The sequence below is a fragment of the Mustela nivalis genome, assembly GCF_964662115.1.
Source record: "Mustela nivalis genome assembly, chromosome: 6".
NCBI classification, from domain to species: domain Eukaryota; kingdom Metazoa; phylum Chordata; class Mammalia; order Carnivora; family Mustelidae; genus Mustela; species Mustela nivalis.
The window spans coordinates 150655183-150679032 of NC_139025.1; the positions used below are offsets into that span (position 1 = coordinate 150655183).

The 23850-nt window shown below is 52.7% G+C and overlaps 1 protein-coding gene and 1 long non-coding RNA gene across 2 annotated transcripts in view; both read left to right on the top strand.

Annotated features, from left to right (window-relative positions):
• ZNF710 (zinc finger protein 710) overlaps positions 1 to 23850 on the top strand; it is a 65916-nt gene that overhangs the window by 15721 nt on the left and 26345 nt on the right. The gene's annotated exons all lie outside the window — the stretch shown is intronic.
• LOC309867339 lies at positions 10300 to 23373 on the top strand. The gene is made up of 3 exons (XR_014313120.1): positions 10300 to 13473; positions 15827 to 21749; positions 21791 to 23373. It is a non-coding gene; the product is annotated as an uncharacterized lncRNA (long non-coding RNA).

Consider the following 23850-nt stretch of genomic DNA (forward strand, 5'->3'; position numbering starts at 1 on the left):
ATGGCTAAACAGCCCTCCAGGAAGGTTATACTGTTATTTTTCCTCCTTTTGGGTAAATCCAAAGGCCTTTTCTTTTAAGCCCCGGCTGGGTGTTCTCAGACATCACTTTTCCAAACGGGGAGCACGTGCTGATGGAGAGTCGGTGTCGGGGCAGCAGCCTGAGCTTGCTGGGGGACCCGAGGGCTGGGTTTGCTCAGATCACTGGCAGCTGGGCAAGCCTTCGGCTCCCCAGGGAAACCTCCAGGTACCCACCCTTAGAAGGCCTGGGACGGTCCTGGCTTCGAGGGTTCCAGAGTGGTGGGGAACTCTGGCAGTCTTTCTTCCAAGAGGATGCCCGAACAGCCGACATCCCACCCTGAGGCCAGAGACCAAGGCTGCTCCTCCCGACCTGGCTTGGGGTTTGGGATTACAGGTCCTGGGGATTTTCTATGCAACCCCCCCGCCTCCTCCCCAGGGGAGGAATGCGTCTGCCCAGACCTCCAGCCGCGCCAGCCTGACTCCTGCACCGCTGGGCTGGAGGAAGGCTTGATGGAATTACGGAGGAAGTAACATTTGCTCAGGCTAAATCGGGCCTTCCTGTTCCAGCTTCACACTCGCTCTTCCTCCTTTTCGACTCTCTTCCTCCTGCGTGTCAGCCCGTTCTTTGGGGCAGTTTTGGTTGGCATGGCCTCTGAAGACCTTCCCTGCTTCTTAGCTTCCCTCCTTCCTCTGCTGTGCCGGGGACACCCAGGCTGGTGCCCACCTTCGGGATCTGGCACATTCAAGCGTGTCACCACCGCTCCTTCCTGGCTCTCTGCACCTGCTCTCCCAGGCCTGGTGGAAAGGCCACAGGGGCTCCTAGAGGCCCAGGCTGCCCCTCTCCCACCCAGAGACCCAGCATGCCAGCTGCTGCCCGTTGGGTTCCAAAAAACAACAACAACAACAAAAAAACCACACACACAAAACCCAGCCCCCTGAGATGAGGGTCGGATGTTTCAGTTTCTATGAACCTGTGCTGGAAATGAGAGGCGCGGGCCGGGAGAGGGAGGCTGGAGGCTTCCCCTGGGTGGGCTTTGTTTAAAATTTAATATGCTCTTCCTTTCTCTCGATACACCAGCGACGGCTTCAAGCTCCTTTGTCATTGGAGCCCCGTTATCTGTCTGGTGGATGAGATCTCTTATCTGCCGGGTCCTGCCTCTTGTCTCTGAATAGCCCATCACCATCCCCCCCCCCCCATTTGTGACACGCCCTTAGATCCCATTCTGCTGCTGGACAGAGAATGAAACCTGTCACTTCGCTTTTCAGCCAATTAAGACCTGGGGAAGATGAGGATCCACTTTTAATGGTGTTGGACCCACCAAAGGCACAAGCGGTGGGCAACTTTAGTGTCCAGTTAGAGGGCGTGTGGAACCCCGCCCTTAGCAGTGGGGACCGTGCCGGGTCCCAGGGTGAGGGTCCCGGCTCAGGGTGGCCCGAGACAGGGTCATGGGTTTGCCCCCCTGTGTGTTCCAGCTTCTGCCTGGGCACCGTCTTGGCCCTGGGGAGCTCTGCAGGACAGAAAGTGTTTTCACTATGGAAACAGGGAGCTGCTCTTTTTGCCACAAGCTCCCCACGGAAGTGGCTCTGACACAAAGGGGAGGACGTTACCTTAAGCCACAGGACTCGGGTTCACAGGAGCCATGGCTCTGCATCTTGGCTCACCATCTCCCAGCCCTGATGAGGCACAGCCTTCCCGACCAAGCCTTGGTTTCATGGCCTGTGAAATGGGTTTATGAGCCTACTTTTTACAGCTGTGCTCTGTGCGGGATAGCACATGGAAATCGTTATTACCTGCGTACTGCAGGGCCGTCAAGTCAGGGAAGAGCCCTCCTGAGTTCTCTTCTCTCTTACGAATCTCCTTATTCTTCATCAGAGCAGCAAACATTTCCCAGGCATCTACCATGTGCTCAGCTCTGTGGCATAAAAGGAAATGGAAGGGCCTTTGTGCCCAGTGAGCCAGAAGGAATATTGGATTTGCAAACAAGAGCACGGGAAGTTGGGAACATGGTGGGGGTAGGAGTGTATGCAGAGAAGACTGCCTGGTGGAGGTGGTGTTTAGGGGAGTCTCAGCAGACAAGGGAAGCAGGAGCATCCCATTGGGTACTGGAACATGCCAAGGCAGGAAGAACCGGCACATTTGAAGACTCAGTGGTGGTTTGGTGGAGATGGCAGGTAGGATGTGTAGGGGAGATGGTAGAAGATGGGGCTGGAGGCAGGAGCTGGCCTGGGAATGTGTCCAAAGGCTTGGACTTAATTCAGAGGCTAGCCAGAGCCCCCATGGGCTCTGAGCAAAGGAGCAACATGACAGATCACTGGCATCAATCAGGGGACTTGGGACTCATGTTGTAGTTAAATCCATGTGCATAAATCCCCATGGAAACGTTGACCTGAGAGTCGAGAAAGCCCTCAGAGAAATAAGTGTAGCACTTCGGCTTGAATTCCTCCTCCTTTCCCCTAGAATTTCAGCTTTGCACCCATTGTTTACAGATAATTTACAAAAGTGCATTTTCTATGCTTGATTGTATTTCTTAAAACTCGCCAAGAAATAACCCCAAGTAAAATTTTTCCACCAGGGTGTGTTCCTAATACATATTTATGGTTACCAAATTGACTTGAGAATGTAGGAAGCGCTTTTGAAATGTTGCAGGAGCGCGTGAGATCTTCGCACTGGATTTCCCCGAAGCCGGGCAAGAGAACGAGAAGGCAGAAAAGATCCTGTGTTTGTTGAGCACCTGCTCCGGGCCGGCACAGGGTTAGACTCTCTGAATTCAATAACCCTGCAAGAAACAGCCTTCTGGACTCATTAGGGGCAGGGAAACAAGTTCATGCAGGCAGCCACTTCCCTAAGGCCTTGTGCCTGTAAGGGATGGTAGGGGGATTGGAACCCAGGTTTGAGAGTTCACACTCCATCCATTGAACCACTCTGCCCCTAGGGCACACCGGAACAGTGAAGCAGGACATCCCGAGGTGGGCCGGGTGAGCCACTGGAGAGGCTTCTAGATAAAAATTAGACCGAAAATACGAGCTCACACCCATTTTCCCTCTGAGCACTTCTGCTGGCTGATGGGCTGAGAACACGGCTCTCCTAGAGAGCCTTCTTCCAAAGGGTGATGGCTGGAAGTCCTTGGCTGCATTCTTTTTTTTTTTTTTTTAAGATTTTATTTATTTATTTGACAGAGAGAAATCACAAGTAGATGGAGAGGCAGGCAGAGAGAGAGAGAGGGAAGCAGGCTCCCTGCTGAGCAGAGAGCCCGATGTGGGACTCGATCCCAGGACCCTGAGATCATGACCTGAGCCGAAGGCAGCGGCTTAACCCACTGAGCCACCCAGGCGCCCCCCTTGGCTGCATTCTGATTTGGGTGCTTCAGTTGTCTGTTTAGACGCTACACAGATCAGACTGTGGGAACTTGGTGCCTGCAGGGAGAACTGGAGTTGTGGGGGGAGCCGCAGGAACTCCTGGCACACCACCCCACTGGTGAGCTCCCTTCTGCATTTGCAAGGGCCCAGTGGGGGGTTTGGACAGAGTTGCTTCAAGTTCAAGTTCAACTCTAGCAATTGGGTTGGGGTTGGAAATGTGGTTTTGGGGGGTGGGCCTTAGAGATCATGTAGGAAGGGAAAAAATAAAAGCCCACGTGGGTCCGTTGTAGTAGTTGGATTTTGCTGGTTTTTTCCTTCAAAGGACGAGTCTGCCATCCCAGTACCAAGGGCTTGCTCGTGTGCGAGTGGGGACCGCGGAGGATGGGGGTGACTCCCCTGGGTGCCCCTGGGAATGAACGTCCTCCTCCAGAGGGGCCTTCCAGCCCCAGAGTGACTGTGGGTCCCTCCCCAGGGCCGCCATCTTCAGGTGTCATTGCCATTGTCATTACAGTTCAAATCCCATCATTCCTCAACCTTCGTTTGGTGACTTCCTTAACCGTGGCCAGGGGACGGTGTGCAAAAACACTCCGTCGTGGCAGAAGCCTTTCTCTAACCAAAGCGTAGGCAAATGAGCATTCAGGGAAATCTTATTATTAAGATCGTAAATCTGAAAAATTTTAAATTTAAAAATACGGGAAAGCGTCACGGTGTCAGAGTGGCTCTGTCGGTTGAGCGTCCGAATCCTGATCGCAGGCTCGTGAGTTTAAACCCTGTGTGGGGCTCCATGCTGCTTAAAAAAAAAAGAAGAAGAAGGAGAAGAAGAAGAGGAAGAAGGAGGAGGGGGAGGGGGAGGAGAAGGAGAAGAAGAAGAAAATACTGGCAAGTAAAAATTGCCCATAGTCTCCTCAAAGTAAAAAGTATCAACACTGTTCAGTGCCTTTATGTCTGTGGTCCCAGCCTTCTGCAGCGCACATATGTAAACATACCGTATTTTAAACGTGGTTACAAGCACATTGAACTTTGTATCCTCTTTCTCTTTCATTTGACGTAACATTATGGCAAGCAAGAACTTTTGAAAAGCCTTGTGCTTTGCAAGCGAGCATATGCTTTGCAGACATTTCTGTCAGCCCAGTAACCAACTGTAAGAACTCACGTTCCACCCACAACAGAAATTGTGCCAGTCGGGGACTTCTTTGATCCACCGTGCAGTAAACGTAGCCAAAATAATTGTAAATTTAAACAGACTAAAACCAAAATGCAACCTCTTGAAAAAATTTAAAACCCTCTCCTAAATTGCTCTTTGGTCAAGGAAGAAATAAAGAATTTAGTGACAAATACTTAGAAAGCCTTGAAAACCAGAATGCCACATAACCAAACCTCGGGGAGACAGCCGCGCTATTCTCATGGACTTAAATGCTTTTATTATGAAGAAGGGAGACAGAGAAAAAGAATAAACTGAGCATTAGCCTGAGATCTTAGGGGAAAAAAAGCCTAAAAAACAGCCTCTGAGGAAAATGGGGAGAAAAAAAGAGTAAAGCCAGAAATAAATGAATTAGAAAACAGAAACACAGTAAAATTAGCAAGTATGTCCAAGAGCTGATTCTGTTTTTAAACAAACAATAAAATAGACTAACCTCTGGCAAATCTACTTGAGAAGTAAAAGAAAGAAGAGAAAAAAATAATAGGAACGAGAAAGGGAACCTTGCGATAAGAGACATTTTAAGAAATACAAATGTAGGCACAATCGGCTTCAGTTTGAAAATCTCAAGTAAATGAAGGCTCTTCTGAAAATATGTATGTTGTTAATTGAGGGGAAAAATCCCAAACTTGTGATTGTTATCAAAGCACTGCCCCCTTTACCCAAAGAAGACACCAGTCCCAAGTGTTTTTGCTAGGTAATTATTTCAAATTTGATAATACTGATAACATTAAGCAAGTCCATGGCTTAGCACAAGATTGATGGAATGATCCAGTTCATTCTACAAAGCAAAATAAGCCTGATATTAACCATGGCACAGAGACCATATTAAAGAATGGAAATGTTATGTTGGAAATAGAATTCAATAATATATTAAACAAGTCATCTACCATAACCCAGTGGGGGCAATTGTCAATATCAGGAAAGCTTTATATAGTAACTACGTCATGCTAATGGGTTAAAGAAGTAAAACCAAATTGATTCCAATATATGCAGGGGAAAATTGATTAAAATCGAACAACCATTTCTACCTAATCAATACACCAAAAAAGGAATGGAAGGGTGCATCTGTAGCATGATGAAGAGTATCTGTTTCAAACCAATAGCCAATGTTGTAATTAACCATGAAACACTAGAAGCGTTCCTGTTGAAACCCATAATAAAGTAAGGAGGCCCGCCATCATATTCACCGTCTAACGTTGCTTTTAGAATCCCCAGTAATACTGAAACAGAAATACATACTAAAGAAAAAGTAAACGTTCAGTATATACAGTTTACTCTATACCAAATCTTGGGCTAGAGGTCCATTTCCAAAGTTTAGAAATTAAAAAGTCATAGGGGCGCCTGAGTAGCTCAGTGGGTTGAAGCCTCTGGCTTCAGCTCAGGTCATGATCCCAGGGTCCTGGGATTAAGACCCGCATCATATCGGGCTCTCTGCTTGGCAGCAGGCCTGCTTCCCCCGCTCTCTCTGCCTGCCTCTAAGGCTACTTGTGGTCTCTGTCTGTCAGATAAATAAAATATTTAAAAAGGGGCTCCTGGGTGGCTCAGTGGGTTACAGCCTCTGCCTTCAACTCAGATCATGATCCCAGGGTTCTGGGATCAAGCCCCACATCAGGCTCTCTGCTCAGCGGGGAGCCTGCTTCCCCCCACCCCCGCCCTCTGCCTGCCTCTCTGCCTGCTTGTGATCTCTGTCTGTCAAATAAATAAATAAAATCTTAAAAAAAAAAAAAAAAAAAGAAGTCATCATCAAAAAATCCAACAGATTTGACTACACTTAAAGAAAAAATTGTAACTGCTCTGTGAATTCTACAAAACATTTGAGAGCCTAGAGAAAAAGATTTTAAAATTAGATACTCTAAAGTGTTAGTATTTTGATTCTACTAGAATCATAGATATATTTGTTTTTAAAATTAAGTTTTAGGAATGCCTGAGTGGTGCAGTTGGTTTAGCATCCGACTCTTGGTTTTGGCTCACATCCTGGTCCCAGAGTCGTGACATTGAGGCCCTTTTTAGGCTCTGCCCAGAACGTAGTCTGCTTAAGACTCTGCCTCTCCTTCTGCCCTCTCCCCCCACCAAATAAATAAATAAAAAGTTTTGTTTTGTTTTGTTTTGTTTTGTTAAATCAGGATTGAACCTTTAAGAGACAATGAACAGCCAATAAAATTAGCAAGTAAATACCTACCCACAGAAGTGCTGGATGGTAAGCTCTGTGAGGTCAGAGAACAGGTCGGTTCACTACATCAGGGATGTTGTACTGAATATTACTTATTGAACAAATAAATGAATTCAATGCAAGTTTTTTAAAGTATTGCATGGTTTTTTACCTTCTAAATTTTTTTTAAGATTTTATTTATTTATTTGACAGAGAACACAAGCAGGCAGAGAGAGGAGGGGAGGCAGGCTCCCCGCTGAACAGGGAGCCTGATGCAGGGCTCGATCCCAGGACCCTGAGATCATGACCTGAGCTGAAGGCAGCGCCTTAACCCACTGAGCCACCCAGGCGCCCCTACCTTTTAATTTTAAAGCAGGAGGTTTTTTTGTTTTTTTGTTTTTTTTTTAAGATTTTATTTATTTATTTATTTATTTGACATAGAGAGATCACAAGTAGGCAGAGAAGCAGGCAGAGAGAGAGGAGGAAGCAGGCTCCCTGCTGAGCAGAGCCCAATGTGGGACTCGATCCCAGGACCCTGAGATCATGACCTGAGCCGAAGGCAGCGGCTTAAGCCACTGAGCCACCCAGGCGCCCTAAGATTTTATTTATTTATTTGACAGAGAGAGATTACAAGTAGGCAGAGAGGCAGGCAGAGAGAGAGAGGAGGAAGCAGGCTCCCCGCTGAGCAGAGAGCCCGATGCGGGACTCGATCCCAGGACCCTGGGATCATGACCTGAGCCGAAGGCAGCGGCCTAACACACTGAGCCACCCAGGCGCCCCTAAAGCAGGAGTTTTGACCAAGGTTTTATAATGAAAAATTGCAAATAGAAATGAAAGAACAGTACAGTAATAAATACTCATGCCCTCATGTTTAGATGTTGCCATGATATCTGCTGCCATATTTGTTTCATCTGTACATGTATGTGGTTTGGTTTTTTTTTCCTGAACCATTTTGAAGTTGCAGAATATATACACTCCTGAATTACTTCGGTTTTGAATTCCAAATTTCCTGGAATTTAGCTATCTGTGTGGAGGATTACATCTTCCAAAGTGTGTCTCTGCAGATTGTCCCAGCCCTTAAGAAGGCATTCAGGAGGGACACCTGGGTGGCTCAGTGGGTTAATAAGCCTTTGCCTTCGGTTCAGGTCATGATCTCAGGGTCCTGGGATAGAGCCCTGCATTGGGCTCTCTGATCTGCAGGGAACCTACTCCCCCTCCCCCGCTTGCTTTTCTGCCTACATATGATCTCTCTCTGTGTCAAAATAAATAAATAAATAAATAAATAAAATCTTTTTTTAAAAAAAGGCGGCATTCCAGTGTCACAGTGACAACCTTCTGGTATTTAAGAGAAATGAAAGTGCATAAAGAAAGTCAGGCCCTGTACTGTCTCTAGCTTAATCCTCTTTCAGAGCCGTATGAAGGAGGTGTTATGCCATTTTGGGGGACAGCTGAAGTTCAAAGAGGTTAAGTGACTTATCCAAGTGCACACCGTGGCGTTGTTCAACCCAGACTCATCTGACACCATCGAATCATACATCCGCCTCTTCTCTTTACCTTCTCTCTTTGTGAACACATGCAGGCGTTTTGTGGGCCGTATGGACAAACAGGAAGCAATCTGAGTGTCCTTGCGTGCGGTGTGGTCTGTGTGTTCGTGTGGATATGCTGTGTTTATGAACATAGACCACTAATTATGAACATATGACGTGGACAATTGCTTGGTCGCCCAGGTGAGGGGAAGTGAGCCCGACATGAGGTTATAGGTGCCACCATCAACACCTCGTGAAAACCAAGAAGAAATACACAAGCAGCTGGGTTAGGGCGAGGAGTGTTAACTTTTTTTTTTTCTCTTCCATCCTTTTCAAACTCTTTGCAGTGGGTAGTTTTATTAATCTTATAATAGAATTTTTTAATCAGAAAGAGAAACTTGGGGGCACCTGGGAGGCTCATTGGGTTAAAGCCTCTGCCTTTGGCTCAGGTCGTGATCCCAGGGTCCTGGGATCGAGCCCTGCATTGGGATTTCTGCCCAGCAATGAGCCTGCTTCCCCCTTTCTTTCTCTCTGCCTACCTCTCTGCCTACTTGTGATCTCTGTTAAATAGGTAAATAAAATCTTAAAAAAAAAAATCATTAAAAAAAAAAAAGAAAGAGAAACTTGGGGGCACCTGGATGGCTCAGTGGGTTAAGCCTCTGCCTTCGACTCAGGTCATGATCTCAGGGTCCTGGGATCGAGCCCGCATAGAGCCCCGCATCGGGCTCTCTGCTCAGCACGGAGCCTGCTTCCCCCTCCCCTTCTGCCTACCTCTCTGCCTGCTTGTGATCTCTCTTTCTGTCAAATAAATAAAATCTTAAAAAGAGGAAAACTTGTACCCACTTTACAGTTTTGTAAGCTCGCGGCAAGGGAGGGCTCTGCTCTGTTTCTTTACTGTTATTCTTGTATTTTCCGGTGCCCACCAACATGCTTGGCATGTTATGGACATAATAAGCGTGCTGGACGGGTGCCCACTGGGCAAGCTCTCAGGGCCGGGGACGTGTTTGCAGAGAGTTTCCGCCAGCTGGTCTCCCCAGGAGCAGGCCCAGGCCAGGTGTGTGTCAGGGGGCGGCCTGTTTGCAGGGTGGTGAGCTCTCCTTGTCCAACCAGAAGGAGCCCCCACTAAGGCGGAGGGCCCGTTTTGGCCATTCAGCTTCACCAGAGCATTTAATGCTAACATCCATGTGGAATAAACAAACTCCAGCCAGACAGAAGCAGATTCTCTGGCCTTCTCAGACTTTCAAAATTGAGAGTGCTGGTTCTGTGGACAGTTTCCGTTTGTTGAGTGCTCCCCGGAGGGCAGGCTAATAAACACGGTCTCAAAGCCGCCCTCTCCTTTAGTTTTCACAACTACGTAAGCATCAGCAACTACATCAGCTCCACTTTACAGATCAGGAGACTGAGGCCCAGAGGAACGAGGCCTGAATTCCAGGGCAGGTCTTGGTTTTGTCAAGAGCTTAACTTTCAGTGAATCGCAAGCATTTCTGGGCATTAATTTCCTCGTTCGTGAACAACAGCCGCTGACGTTAGTTGAGTGTTTCCTACGTGCCAGGTTCAGCTGAGTGGAGAAGGGGAGGCTGCTCTTCTCAGCAAACAAATGGGATTTATGCCACTAGCGTCTCTATGCCAGGGGTTGACACAGCACTTGCCCTGTGCAGTAAGCCCAGCTTCTCTTGTTGGTTTGGGCTTGTTTTGCTTTCCCCAGGCCAAAGCTTCTGAGGTGCCCCGTGGTGCCCCGTAACTCTGGGTTCTCATATACCCAGGCCATCTTCAGTAGCCGTGTCATTCATTATTCCCTGCTCAGGAGGGAATTGTTAAACTGCAGTTTCTTTTTTTTTTTTTTTTTTTTAAAGATTTTATTTATTTATTTGACAGAGAGAGATCACAAGTAGGCAGAGAGGCAGGCAGAGAGAGGGAGAGAGAGAGAGGAAAGCAGGCTCTCTGCTGAGCAGAGAGCCCGATGCGGGACTCGATCCGAGGACCCTGAGATCATGACCTGAGCCGAAGGCAGTGGCTTAACCCACTGAGCCACCCAGGCACCCTAAACTGCAGTTTCCTTGGGAAGCCTGGGTGGCTCTGTCGGTTAAGCATCTGCCTTCGGCTCAGGTCAGGATCCCAGGGTCGTGGGATCAAGTCCCGAATCAGGCTCCTTGCTCAGTGGGGAGTCTGCTTCTCTCTCTTCCTCTGCTGCTCCCCTGCGCAAATAAATAAAGTCTTTAAAAAATATATAGAGGGCGCCTGGGTGGCTCAGTTGGTTAAGCGACTGCCTTCGGCTCAGGTCATGATCCTGGAGTCCCAGGATCGAGTCCCGTATCGGGCTCCCTGCTTGGCAGGGAGTCTGCTTCTCCCTCTGACCCTCCCCTTCTCATACTCTCTCTCTCTCAAATAAGTAAATAAAATCTTTTAAAAAAATAAAATATATATAGAAATGCAGTTGCCTGCGTCCAGCCCCAAGTGCACTGGATCCAGGCAGGACCGAAGAGATCGCACCTTAAAGTAACGTTGGGTGGTTCCTAGCTGCCGGTCTTGCTGCAGACAACACGGGCCAACCCTCAACTGTTACAGTGGCCTTGTCCTTCAGAGATGAAACCTCCAGATGCTTGGGCTAGTATAAACCAGAGTCCATTTCCATCTGGAGGAACCCAGCAGAGCAATGAACGTGGCTAAGGATTGCAAATTTTGTACTCCAACTGAACACTTGTGAATTTCCCATTGACAGAACATTCTCCTCAAACCTTAGCTCTGTGGAGCTCAGCAGGCTGTGTGCAGTTGAATGTAAATTCCAAGAACACTTAAGAAACTTAAATTGTGTTTTTTTTCCTGTTTTAAGAGAGAGGAGAGGCAAGCAAGATGACCTTCGAAAGGGCAAATTTGAGGCTCTCTTACCTAGCAGTGGAGTGTCCGCCTAAGAGGAAAGCTACACATCTACATTTAACTTCTTCTTTTTTTTTTTTTTAAGATTTTATGTATTTATTTGAGAGAGAGAGAGCACGAGCAAGAAAAGCAGACTTCTGGATGAGCAGGGAGCCCCACGTGGGGCTCAGGACCCTGAGATCATGACATGAGCTGAAGGCAGACACTTAACGTCTGAGCCACCCAGGTGCCCCTATGTTTAATTTCTTAAATGTATAAGCACTGTCATACCTTCTTGGGCCAGAGCCACACGAAAGGATGGGCCATGGGCCGATGGTGCTGTTCTGCACTGTGTCACCCAGCCCAGAGAAATTGAGGACAGCATCCGAGGGTGTGACCAGCAGCTGCATCGTGAGCCCGGCGTGGACCGTGTGGGCATCACGTGCCTCCTGCCACGGTCGGGGTTTGGGGGGGCCAGGAGCCACCCTTAGTTCTCATTCTTTACGGGAGCCCCACAGGCTGGTTCGTGCAGACGGGGGTCGGCTGCTACACCAGCTGGCCACTCCGTTGTGAGCCCTTCTGCGTGTCCCCAAAGATTCAGGGAAAACCTGGCCGGGCATCCTGGGGGAGAGATTTGTTGGCCCGGGGTCAGCAAGGGCCAGGTCCCTCGGAGGACTTGCAGGCCGGGCTTGGGAAATGCACACTAAGAGTTAGGACTTTGGCCCCGGGGCCTTCCTTCTCCCCGACTCTTCTCAGAGTTTAGGAAACGGGCAGTGACAGTCCCTCCTGGAAGGGCTTCTGTGCGAGATAAAAATGGGATGACGCTGGGGGACTCTGCACTTGGGAAAGCGAGGGTTCTTGGTGCTGCTTTGTCTGTGTTGTTTGAAAGAAGTGGATTGCATTGTGGGTCTCCAGGAAGTCGCCGGCTGCCTTCCCGGTTTCTGAATTCCTGTGTGTGTGTCTGTGTGTGTGTGTATTTTCTGTGCCCCCGGCGGGGGGAAACAGTCATCAGTTTCCTGCTGATTAATCCAGTTCCTGGAGGGCCCTTCCCTGGCAGAGAGGGAGGCCTGGCCTCCTGCCTCACTGCCTCACTCTCCTGGCCCCTTCCATGAGGCCCTTCTGCCCTCCGGTCCCCTACGGCCCAAGACGCCCTTTGCAGGGCTGGTGAGCCCGGCTTGGTTCTGGTGGGGCTTCCCAGCTTGCAGCTGCCTTGGACTTTGCCTACAGGTGTGTTTCCTTTGCCCACCTGGCACCTGTGGGGACTTGGGCTTCTTCCAGTCGCCCCCAGGTTGGGGACAAGAGGTTTTGATCATCTGAACTATAGGCCCTTGGAAATGAGGCTGTTGGGGTCCTCTGCCCCTTCGGAGCAGGAGGCTGATGGCGGGGGCTCCAGAAAGGCACCAGACCCCAGGGTCTCCCTGCTGGTAGGAAGGAAATCTGGAGAGTATGCCTTTGGTTTTCAGAAGGAAAGTTCTGGCAGTGGGGAGAGGCCAGTGTGTTGGGATGTGGGGTCCCTGGCCTGCACCTTGGCCTTTGAGTGAAGGACTGTGGAGAAATGGAGGGTAGCACGGGACGAGGCTGAGCTGTCAGGCCTGTGCTCGCGGTGTGGGACTGGATCCTCCTGGTCAGTTCATTTCGAGACTTAGTGACTGCACGGTGGTCCCGTGAATGGTGCAGGGGCCACACATGAATCCATGGTCTTGTCCCCAAACCCTGTAGCTCTCTGGCTGCTGCGTGCCGGCCATGAGCTGAGCCTCCCTTCTCGGAGCCCAGCGCCCATGGACATGGTGTCTCCGCTCTGCGCAGAGGAGCCCAGACGTCCCTGGATGGGGACCCTCAGTGTCCGTGAACTGCGGAAGGCGGGCCTCCAGGATTGGGTGGTGTACAGCCTGAGTTTGGGGCCTGAGGATCGCCCGTGCCTCCTCCATGGAGGGATGGGGTCACGACTGTCTTGTGCCCGGTGTGGGGCGGACCCTTGGAGCTTCTGGAATGATGCCACCCCATCAGGCACGCACAGCTCCTCACACTTCATCTGAGGCTGGCCGGCTCTCAGCCAGCCTGGGAAGCCCCATCCTTGCTAATACGGGCTGGCTGAGTCAACATGGCCAGGATGCGTATTTGGTTAGCAAACACGGAGCCGCAGCCGGAGCCGGCCCACTGCCTTCCTGCTCCTGCCTTTCTAGCAAAAATGTCCTCTGCAAAGGTCAGCCGGGACCGGCTACATAATTTGCTGTTGCAAAATGAAAATGAGGGCCCCTGGTTTGAAAATGAGGAAGAATTTCAAGATGGCTAGAGCAGCGCACGGGAGAACCAAGCACAGACCCTCCTGAGCCTGGCACCGTCGTGGTGGCGGGGGGATGCACCCTGAGGTCAGTCCTGCCGGACGGATTTCTGAGGCTTCCGGGGTGGCCACAGTGGGCTTCTTTTCGGAAGAACAGGGACTTGGGCTCCACCCAGCTGTGAGTTCTGCGACGTGCTCTCCCCGCCCTGTCCCTGGGCAGCTCTTCCCAAGGGCTGGAGGGACTCCCACTTCTCCTTTTTCTCCTCCACCCTGTTTCCCCTTTCCTGGGTTAAACTCCGAAACACCGACCGACCCTCTCTCCCATTCCTCCTCCTCCTTCCTTTCCTCCCCTCTTTCTGGGCCGTCCTCCCCCTCGGCCCCAGCTCTGTTTCCCTCTTCTTACCCCATTGCTTTCATCTGGGGGGAAACCCTTCCCGTGTTTGCTGGGTGACATTTCCCAACCATTCATGCGGTGCTGTTTGATTTTAATGCCCCTTTGAATGAGCAAGAATGCTCCTTGGATTTCCAGAGCCTCTCTCTGAAGTGGCTGAAGCCAGCACCTTCCCCCACCAAGGGACGCCCCTTCAGTGGCCTCTGGCTCCGTCCAGATGGTCTCTGCCCATTGGGAGCCTGGAATGAATTCTCATTGTTAGCATTTGTCACTCACCATGTCCTGCCCACATTCAGCTGTCAGCCCTACTGGCCACAGTGGAAAGAAAGCCTGCTCTATTCTTCCTTGCGATACTGCTCGTGCCCCAGTGATAAACCTGGCCATGGTTCCCAAAGACGGAAGTTTCCAGGCTTCCACGGAGGGCCAGGGGTGGGGGGTGGGGACAGTGGAGGAGTTAACAGATAAGCCCAGTGAACGCTGTCCCGGCCTGCCTGCACCGTGGCCACACTGTAACCAGAAGGACGCTCCGAGCAGCCACTGGGTCACCATGGTCCCTTGCCTAAAACTGTCCTCTGGCTTCCTGATGCCTGAGAATGGCATCCAGATGCTCGTGTGCCTTCAGGGCCCCGTCCGCCCGGAGAGGCGGGCAGCACAGGGTTGCTGAAGGGACCTTTGAGCCCCACCTTTGGGGAGGTAGAGAGGGGAGAGGACCTGAGAGGGGCAGCAGGAAGGAGAGAAGGTCTGTCTCACCTCTGATCTGGTTCCTTAAGGGATGGTACTGCACCCCGGTGCACATTCCAATCACCCAGGGGCTTTGGAAATTACCAGAATCTCTGGGGATGGGCCCACTCGGGGTGTTTTCATTTGGTCGCCCGGGGCAGCAAGTCCGAGCATCCCCTGTGAGCACTTGCAGGAGATGGCCTCGGCGAGAACACACTAGCACTTGTCTCTCGTGACGATGGGAGGGCTGCTTTGCTCAATCAACCCCGAGTCTCTGGCCAGAATGAGCTAAGTGAGCGCTAACGAGGGATGGTTGGAGATCCCTGAGTCACCTGGCAGGGCCCATGTTCAGAAAGGGAAACTGAGGCCTCCTCTCTAGGGAACAACATCACCACTGGGTAACGGAGCCTGGGGTTTCCAGCCTTCGCCAGCACCCGGCTAGCATGGGATGAGGGCTGAGCCGGTGTGTTCCAGCCCAAACAGGTTCCAGCGGGCACTTCGAGGTCCTGTTAGAGCATCGTGAGCACCGTGGTCCCTGCAATCTGGATCCTTTTCTCTGACCTTCAGACGTCGGGTACCCCTATCTGGGCTTCTGTCCTCCAAGAACTCCAGATCCAGGGGGCCAATGGGCCCAGGTATAAAGTATTGAAATCTGGGGATGCCTGGGTGGCTCAGTTCATTGGGCAGCTGCCTTCGGCTTGGGTCGGGGTCCCGGGGTCCTGGGATCGGGTCCCACGTCCGGCTCCTGGCTCGGCGGACGGCTTGCTTCTCCCTCCCACTCTTCCTGCTCTCCCCGCTTGGGCTCTCCCTCTCTGTTAAATGAATAAATAAAATCTTAAAAAATTATTAAAGTATTGAAATCTGGGCACACAGGAGATGGGCTTGAAGGGGAAGAGATGAGCTCCCCCCGGGGCTGGCGGCCGACCCGAGAGGAAGCCATGCCCAGGTGCTGACTCCCCCTCGCACCCCCGCCCCCCCGCACCTGGCAGCAGGGCGGGGCCCGCTGTGGCCGAGGCTGGCGGGGAGCAGCCTTGCCTGTGGAGTCCCGCGTGCCGTCCAGGGATTCCCCGTGTGTGCCATGCAGACGGAGCGGGGAGTGTGACCCCCGTCCTCCTGGAGTCGAGTCTGCGTTGGGCAGGTTGGGTAACAAACCAAAGATGGGCCCCAAAAGCACAAAGAACAAGTCACAATTCACCTGCAGGATCTATTTCTTCATCACTTTGTATTTTGAAAATGTCGAGCCTAACCCACAAGCTAAGAACCTTCATCTAGGGTTCGGGTTCCCCAGTTACCATTTTTGCTACGTTTGCTTTATCTCGCTCTCTTTCAGATGGTTTTGCTGAATCATTTGAAAGTGAGTTCGGGGCAGCGTGATACTTCACCCCTCCATACCTCGGCAGGTGTCTTTAGGACCGAGAACTTTTCCCTCGTAGCTGCAATGCCGTCATCATGCCTAAAGAAATGACCGCTATCCAATAATATAATACATATAATCAGATGATTTTCCCCAGCTGTCCTATGAACGCGTTTTTTAGGTTCTTCTCCTGATCCAAAAAGGCTCACGCGTTGCGTTTGGTTGTTACGTTTCTTTGGTTTCTTTTAGTCTAGAACAGTCCCCCTGCTTTGTGTGCGTGTCCCGGTGCCTTTGAAGAGCCCAGGCAGGCCGGCTATCTTGTAGAATGGATTCTGGCTTTGTCTTTGATTGTGTCCGCGCAAGTTAAGTTTGCGTGGTTTTGAAACTGTGCCCGATAATTGCTTCATTGTGTCCAAAAGAGTCCGAAGGCAGAGGGTACAGTTGAGAGTAACTCCTTTGTCCCCTGCCCTTGTGCGCGTCATGGGATGTCCCATCCAGCCGCCAGAAGAAGAGGCGGCCTTCGTGATAGCACGTTATATTTATGAAATGTTTCAGCCAACTGGGAAGATTATTTCACTTGATCCACCTCAAGCCTGGCCCGATTGGGCAGGGGTTCTCTAGCCGCTGCGTGGATGGGGTTCTGAGAGACTGAGTTCATGCCCAGATCCCCACGGCGGGCAGAGGTGGCCCCGAGCCCAGCCCTTCTGGCCCACGCCGGGGCTTCCCATGCGCCCTGCACTGAGCTGGCAGCTGGGACACCGGGTAAGGTACAGGGTCATGTCACCGAACCTCAGCCCTGGGCCCAGCCCCTGCATCCCCAAGTGCTAAACAGAGCCCTGGATGTACTCTTATAGGACCAGACCCGTCTGGACGGTCAGGAGCTCAGTGACTGAACTGATGGATGGAGGCGCTAGAGCTGCCCGTCCCCGCCCTGACCGGTCCCACACTGTCACCTTCCTACTGGTCCTTCTCATCTGGGGCCTGCATCTGCCTGTCTGGGAAGCCAGACACACAAGCAAGCCTGTTAGAGCTGAGGTCAGGGGCGCCTGGGTGGCTCAGTCCATGAAGCGTCTGCCTTCGGCTCGGGTCATGATCCCAGGGTCCTGGAATCGAGCCCCGCATCGGGCTCCCTGCTCAGCGGGAAATCTGCTTCTCCCTTTGCCTCTGCCCGCTGCTCCCCCTGCTTGTGTGCTCTCTCTCACTCTCTCTCTCCGTCTCCATGTCCAATAAATAAAATCTTTAAACAAACAAACAAAACAGAACTGAGTCCAGAGGCTGCGAGGGAGGGGCGTTGTCCGTGGAGGGAAGAGTGAGTGTAACTGCTAAGACCCCTCTCAGAGGCATCCTCAGTCCGATCAATTTCCGGGCTTTCTGAGCTGGCTGGTACCCTCCACCGGGCCCTGGTCTGGGGGGGAGTGAGTTTGCCAGAGAAGGGACTTCTGGACAAGTGAGGTGTTGGTATCACGTGTTTCAAGTTTAAAAGGCCTAGAAAAGACTGTAACGTCCAGCAGAGTGGCTGGTGGGAACAGTCAGTGTAGGCATGTGTGTGTGTGTGTGTGCGCGCGCGCGTGTGTGCGTGTCCGAGCGTGAGGGAGCTTTGGACGCGGTGGCCTCCAGGCTTGAGCATCGGGGGTGGAGGTGGCAAGCTGAGGTTGGGGTGTGGCCAGGGGTCCCGGGACTCAGGCTTTCTCTTCTAATTGTGTTACCTTGGGCAGGAGCCCACTGAATCGTGCTCTTCTTTCTCGAAGAAATTTCTGTTCTCATAAATGTATAAGCATGCTGCCCTTTCTGTTTCTCGGCTGAGTACTCCAGAAAGATCCCAGGTCGGCTTACAGTGAGTGCCAAGTCTTTTTTGCTTGTTTGCTCGCTTTTCATTTTGTGTTTTTTTTTTTTTATCAAACTAATCCATATGCATCTTTTTTTAATGTCAGACAATACTAAAGGCCTGATCAGGAGGAAACGGCAGGCCCCGCCCGCCTCGTTGGCCGCTGCAGCCTTCCAGACCCAGAAATGAATTCTCAGTTTCTTTCATTTCCCCTCTGTTATTCACCTCCACATTTTGACACAATATGTTGATCCTACCACTTCTCCATTTAGCAATTTTGGATATTATCTGTCGCCTCCGTACTCTTGTCCTTCCTGCTTAATATTATTCTATCACAATTTGGGACGAAATTCACAATGTTAGTAACACAGGGTTCATCGCGGAGCCTAGTACTGAGCTACTTTTCTTCTTTAAAAAGAGTTCATTATTTTTCTCAGCAGCTTAGTTTTCTGGGTCCATTTCTGATTTTCCCCAATTCACCACAGGATCGAGAAAACATCTATCAGATGTTTCATCCATAGTTCATTGATCAATTTCTTTTTTTTTTTTTTCCTAGACAATGGGGTATCTTGCTGGTGAAATTCTTTAAAGCTTTCTCAAATGACAATCAAGTTCGTTTTAACGGATTACAATAACTAACTCCATGCCTCCTCCTCTGAAAAGGTTTCCCTGACCCCCTCCCCCCAGCCTCGCTCTCCCCCAGGCTGCTCTTCCTCGGGGGGCCCCCATGCCCCCCCCACAAGATTGTAATCACCTGTTTCCTTGCCTCTGCTCCCCCTACACCGTGAGTTGAGTTCTCGAGGGCAAGCCTTGTTCACCACATTCTCAAGGAACGCACAAGAGCCGGCTGGCACATAGCAGGCACTCAATAAATATTTGTGGGAATTTGCGTTTATTGGATTGAAAAGCAAGAGTAGTTACATGCTCCTGGTGGTGCAGAGAAATGTCCTACCCTGCGCTCCTTTGCATTTTCCATGTGCCTCATCTCTCGGTGTCCTTGTTGAGTTTGGAGGCCTTTCTGGGCCCGTTCCAACTTAACAGCCCTTCCCAGATGAAGCTAGCAAAGGCAGGGCTTCCTTTCCCAGCACGATGGTGCACCCCACCCCCACCCCCCACTAGATTGGCCTCAAGCGTGTCAGGGGGCCTCCTATTGGTCCTTGTCACTTTCAAATCCCAGCCCACGCCACTGAGCTCCGCACAGACTGATTGCTCAATAGAGGAGGGAGGGGGAGACTCGCTCAATCAATCAATCAATAAACCAATCAGTCTTCCTGCACCCGGCCTCTCTGTTCCCAGGCATTTCTCATTATCTGGCGTCTGGGTGATCAGAAGGAAAAAGGAACCTCTGCATAAAGGTGACCCCATTTTGGGTTTTGTCATGACTCACTGAGTATTGAAAGACAAGGAGGGTGAGACCAGGAAAGACAAAGACAGGGGGACTGGGGACATTCACCCGTGATCTCAGAGGGACGTCTTGGGAGCCACTCCGGTCACTGGACGGAGGGCTGTGTGCAGGTAGGCAGGGGCCTATGTGCTGTGTTACCCAGAGCCTAGCACTGGGCTGAGCACACGGGAGATACTGGGTCCTGACCGACATCTGACTGCAGGGAGGAATGAGGGACGTGGGGTCCTTGGTGCACCCACATATCCCACAGTCTTTGGATCCTGGCTAACTCAGGAAAGTGCTGATGCCACAGAGGCCCCTCCCCTGTAAGCACAGTGATCCCACACCACATCTCACCCTCCTAGCCCGAGTCCCTGCAGAGGACACCCCCCCCATTCCCAGAGCCACTGGAGTGTCATTCACTCCACAAGTACCATGTGCCTCCCGCTAGGCTTGCCCGCCCAGCTCAGCCTCCCCGCTCAGACCCTCCTCCTGGGCCCTCCCTCCTGGGCCCTCAGCTCTCAGCCAGAGCAGGACAACCACAAGGGCCAAGCCGCCCACGGGGACCAGGCCTCCCCGACGGCGTCGCACCCTGAGGCCCTCCCCGCCTTGGCTCACCCAGGACCCTGAAATCAAGCTGCAGGCCGAGGACCTGCGCCCCCGCTCCCCGAGAGAGGGAGCCCCGCTCTCGCGGGTGTAGTGAGTTTCGTGGGGGGGGGGGGGACGCCTTTCAAGCCGCCCTTTGATGCTTCTCCGATGGAACTGAATTTATTTTTGGTATTTTTAGGAATTAACTTGCAGTTCTCTGCCTCTCCCTGCCTCCCTTTCTCCCCCAGAAAGGGGAGAAGGAAAAAATGAAGGGAAGGGTCTGCATTGTCACCGTGATTGGCACGAGTGTGAATGAGGGGGTCACCGCCTCGGCTGCTCCTTTTCAAGCGCCCCCCTCCCCTGCCCCGTATTCACACAGCACACTCTTCCTTTCAAAGCTCCGTCTTTCCCTCCCGCTTTGTGTCTCTGCTGTCCTTCCCTCCACGCTCTGCCTTTCATGCCGAGCCCTGCCCGGCTCCCTCGGGGACCACACTCCTCCCGCTCTCCTTCCCCCCTTCTTCCTCTTCTATTCAGTTCTTTCTGCCTCTTTCTTTCTTCTTTTTTCTTTTTCTTTTTGAATAGTGCTTCTGTTTTCAAGGGATGGAACGAACAGAGAAGTCGGTTTATTTGAGCGGGGGAGAATGTGAATGTGTTCCTTTTCCTCCGTTGCTCTAAATGTGTAAAAAGAAAAAAAAGAAAAAAAGCCCGCCGTGTGGGACATGGTTTCCTCTAGGCTCCCACTTTGAGAGGGGAAGGGGGTTTGGAAAGGGGCTTCGCCAGACCAGAGGGAGCTGCGCACAGGCCGACCGTTCTTGCCGGGAAGGGCCAGTCCTGCCGCCTGCAGGAGTCAGAGGTGGCCCTGGGGACCAGCTCCATCTCTGCCTGGCCCTAGGGGGGACTTTGATGTGAGGGTCAAGGTCCCACGTGATGCAGACCCCCCCACCCACCCAAAACACCCTCCTCTGTGAGAACTTGGCTTTCCTTTAAGGGATCCGGTACGCGGGCTGAGCACGAGAAGGCCGGGTCCGCACGCACGGCCTCGGTTGTGTGGCCTGCGACCCCCATCCCCTGGGGGCAGCAGGTCCCGCATCACCTGGCCCTGGAGTCCCACAGAGGGGACTGAAAACCTGGAACAGCCCAGAGGAGGATGCTGAGAGGGGCCAACGGCTGCTGGGAGGCGAGCCCTCTATGGAGTTCAGAGGGCTGGTTGGCAGAGGTTTGATGCCTAGGAAGTGCGGGGTGAGGACCAGAGGCTTCCATCTAGTGACATCAGCACAGAGGGGAGAGTCTGAGGAAGCCCCGGTAAGACAGGACAGCAGAGCCCACCGGGAGGAAGGAACAGAGATGGAGGGAAGCCGTGAGTGGCCTGGAGCCTGGAGAACAGGGCAGGGCTGCCTCCAGATCAGGGGGGACGCCCAGATCAAAGCCTCTGCGTTTAGAAGCACTCGCCTGGGATGACCGGTAGAGGGGACAGAGAACAGGGGTGCAAGTGGCGGTGGAGGACATGGGGCCTGACCCCCTGCTCAGGGAGTAGCAAGAAGGCAAGAAATCAGGCACCTCCAGAGGCTGCAGCCGGGGTGTGGTGAAGGCCTCGAGCCTGAGGCCCGAGAGGGACGGCCTGTGAGTGGGTTACCTGAGGAGTGTGGGGGAGGCAGGCCTGCGGGAGAGGGCGGCCAGGGCTGGGGGGTCCATTTCTTGCCCATGGAGGGCTGGCTTCAGGCTGCCGGTCTGGGAGACCCTCTGCCCCTTCTCAGAGCCCAGGAGGAATGTCTAGGTGACCTGCGGAGATACGGGGAGCCCTGGGGTGCGAGGGACCCAGGTGATGTGGAATGAGCATGCTGGCATAAGCCCCAAGGCCCAAGGGGAGGCCCAGGGCAAGCTCTGTGTCTCCCTCCTCTGCCACACCCAGGCCCGCTGGCCCAGGGCAGGGGCTTCGTAAATATTTGCTGAGGTGTGAATGGGTGTGGGATGGTTCTAGCACAGCACAAATCTGAGTGCAAGGTAGGATGGAAAGCCCCATACCCCTACGCCTTGAGGGCACCTTGAGGGAAAGGGGCTGCCTCCTCCTCAAAGGAGACTGGGACAAGGTTCCAGCCATGTCTGTGGAGGAAGGTAGAAGGACAGGTCAGCACCAGACATGGAGGGTGGCCCGGGCAGGAACAGCTAGTGACCAAGCCAGACAGCAGGACAGGTAGGGACAGAGAGCGGCTCACCTGTGGCCACCGGGGTCCAGGTGGAGGAAGAGCATCGGGGAGGTAGATCTGAACCCCCACCCCTCCCCCAACACCCCAAAAGGTGATTTGTTCAGGAAGCATGCCTGGAGCATGGACTGTGTCCTCACTCTGGATCTGGGGAGCTGGACGAAGTGGACTATGGGTTAAGGTAGCAGGGAATGGGGTTACCCGGCGAAGTCTGGGATCTGGACTCCAGGGAAGGATGGAGCAGCCTGGGAAGCTGGCGTCGTCCCTGCTGGAGCGATCGGAGACAGGCGCCCGGCCAGAAGGCCACCACTGCTCTTCCTGGCCCCACCTGCCTCTCAGGACACCTGCTGGCAAAACTGGAGGTTGCAAGTGTTAGGGGTGTGGGCGGCCGGCAGGTTTTTCCGGTTTGGGCCGGAACATCTCCTCACACTCTGGGAAGGCGCCCACAGCCACCCCGGTCTGGAGATGAACAGGGAGCAGCTCCCGGCAGAGGAATGAGGGTCTGTGTCTGTGGAAAGGTTTTTGAGAGGCAGGCGTGTTTCCAGGGCCCTGGCCACCAGGGCTGCAGAGGAGCGGGGGGTCAGCCCCCCCTTCGAGGACTGGCATCAAGGGGTGCTACGGCCCCAGCAGGGTGCCGAGTGCTAATAATAGCAGCCGGCAGTGGTGCCAGGTTCTTCTGTGGGCTCTTTTCCATTTTTCAGCGTGTGAGGCTGGGGCTGTCCATGCCACCGCACTTTGGGAGAGAGAAATAGTCACACCTCTGGGCGTGAACAGAGGCAGGACTGAACTTAGGCCTTCGGAAACCAGTTTGGGCTCTAAACCAGCGCTTCTACTTTTAAAGCCACTCTTCTCTGTAATCCTTACAGACCAACACCTTACCAACCCTGCCCGGATGTCCTAGCAATTTCACGTTCCCCTAGAAGTTTCTAAATGCCATCTGCCTGGGGCACCTGGGTGGCCCAGGAGGTTAAGTGTCCCAGTCTTCATTTCGGCTCAGGTCATGATCTCGGGGTGGTGAGATCAAGCCCTGCTGTTCTGAATCTTTCCGTGTCTCAGTTTCCTTATGTGTAGGATAGGGGGTGATGGGACCAGTACCAACGACACAGACAGTGGTCAGTACTAGGTCAGGTGGTGCCCTTCGAGCTGGCACGGGCCGGCACTGTAGCTCCCAGGACAGCCGGAACCCTCATCCCTGGTGTGTAGAGCAGGAATGGTCCCTGCCCACACCCGGGGCTGCCCGGAGAGAGGCCAGATTGGCCCCCAGCAGAGATGATCCCGGGCAGGGTGCCCTGGAGGGCTGTGCACGCCCCAGCGGGCGGGTTCCCTCCCCAGCGCCGCCTGGCTCTCCCGAGTCCCGGAAGAGCCTGTGTTCATCCTGCACTTGGCACCCAGCTTGGGGGGTGTTTGGAGGAGGGGCTCTGCCCAGCCTCCCGGAGGCAGGCCTGTGCTGCGGTGCAGGGAAGAGAGTGACCCTTGTCCCCTGACCTGTGTGTGTGTCCCTGAGTGTGGTTTTCTCATAAGAAGCTTCGTGGGCATTTTCCTTCCAGGGAATCCGGGTTCGGGGCGGGGGGGGGAGTCTCATTCTCAGCGTCTTCCCTTCACCTTGTGACCATCAGGATTGTTTGCTGACGGTGGGCCATCCCAGCTCTGAGAGACTGAGCAGGTGCCCAGGGGTCCCAGAAATCAACTATTTGCGGGAGGAGAGTTGGGCTTTGGGATTTGTTTAGGAATTTGGTCTTTGGGGCTGCCTTGATGGGTTGTTATGTTTCTTTTTTTTTTAAGATTTCTATTTATTTATTTGATAGAGATCACAGGTAGGCAGGGATGCTGAGCAGAGAGCCCGGAGCAGGGCTCGATCCCAGGACCTTGGGACCATGACCTGAGCCGAAGGCAGAGCTTTAACTCACTGAGCCACCCAAGCGCCCCGGGTTGTAATGTTTCTGAAAAGACGATGTCTGGCACCTGTGAAGAGGGCTTCCACGTCTGGTGGGGAGAGGCCTTC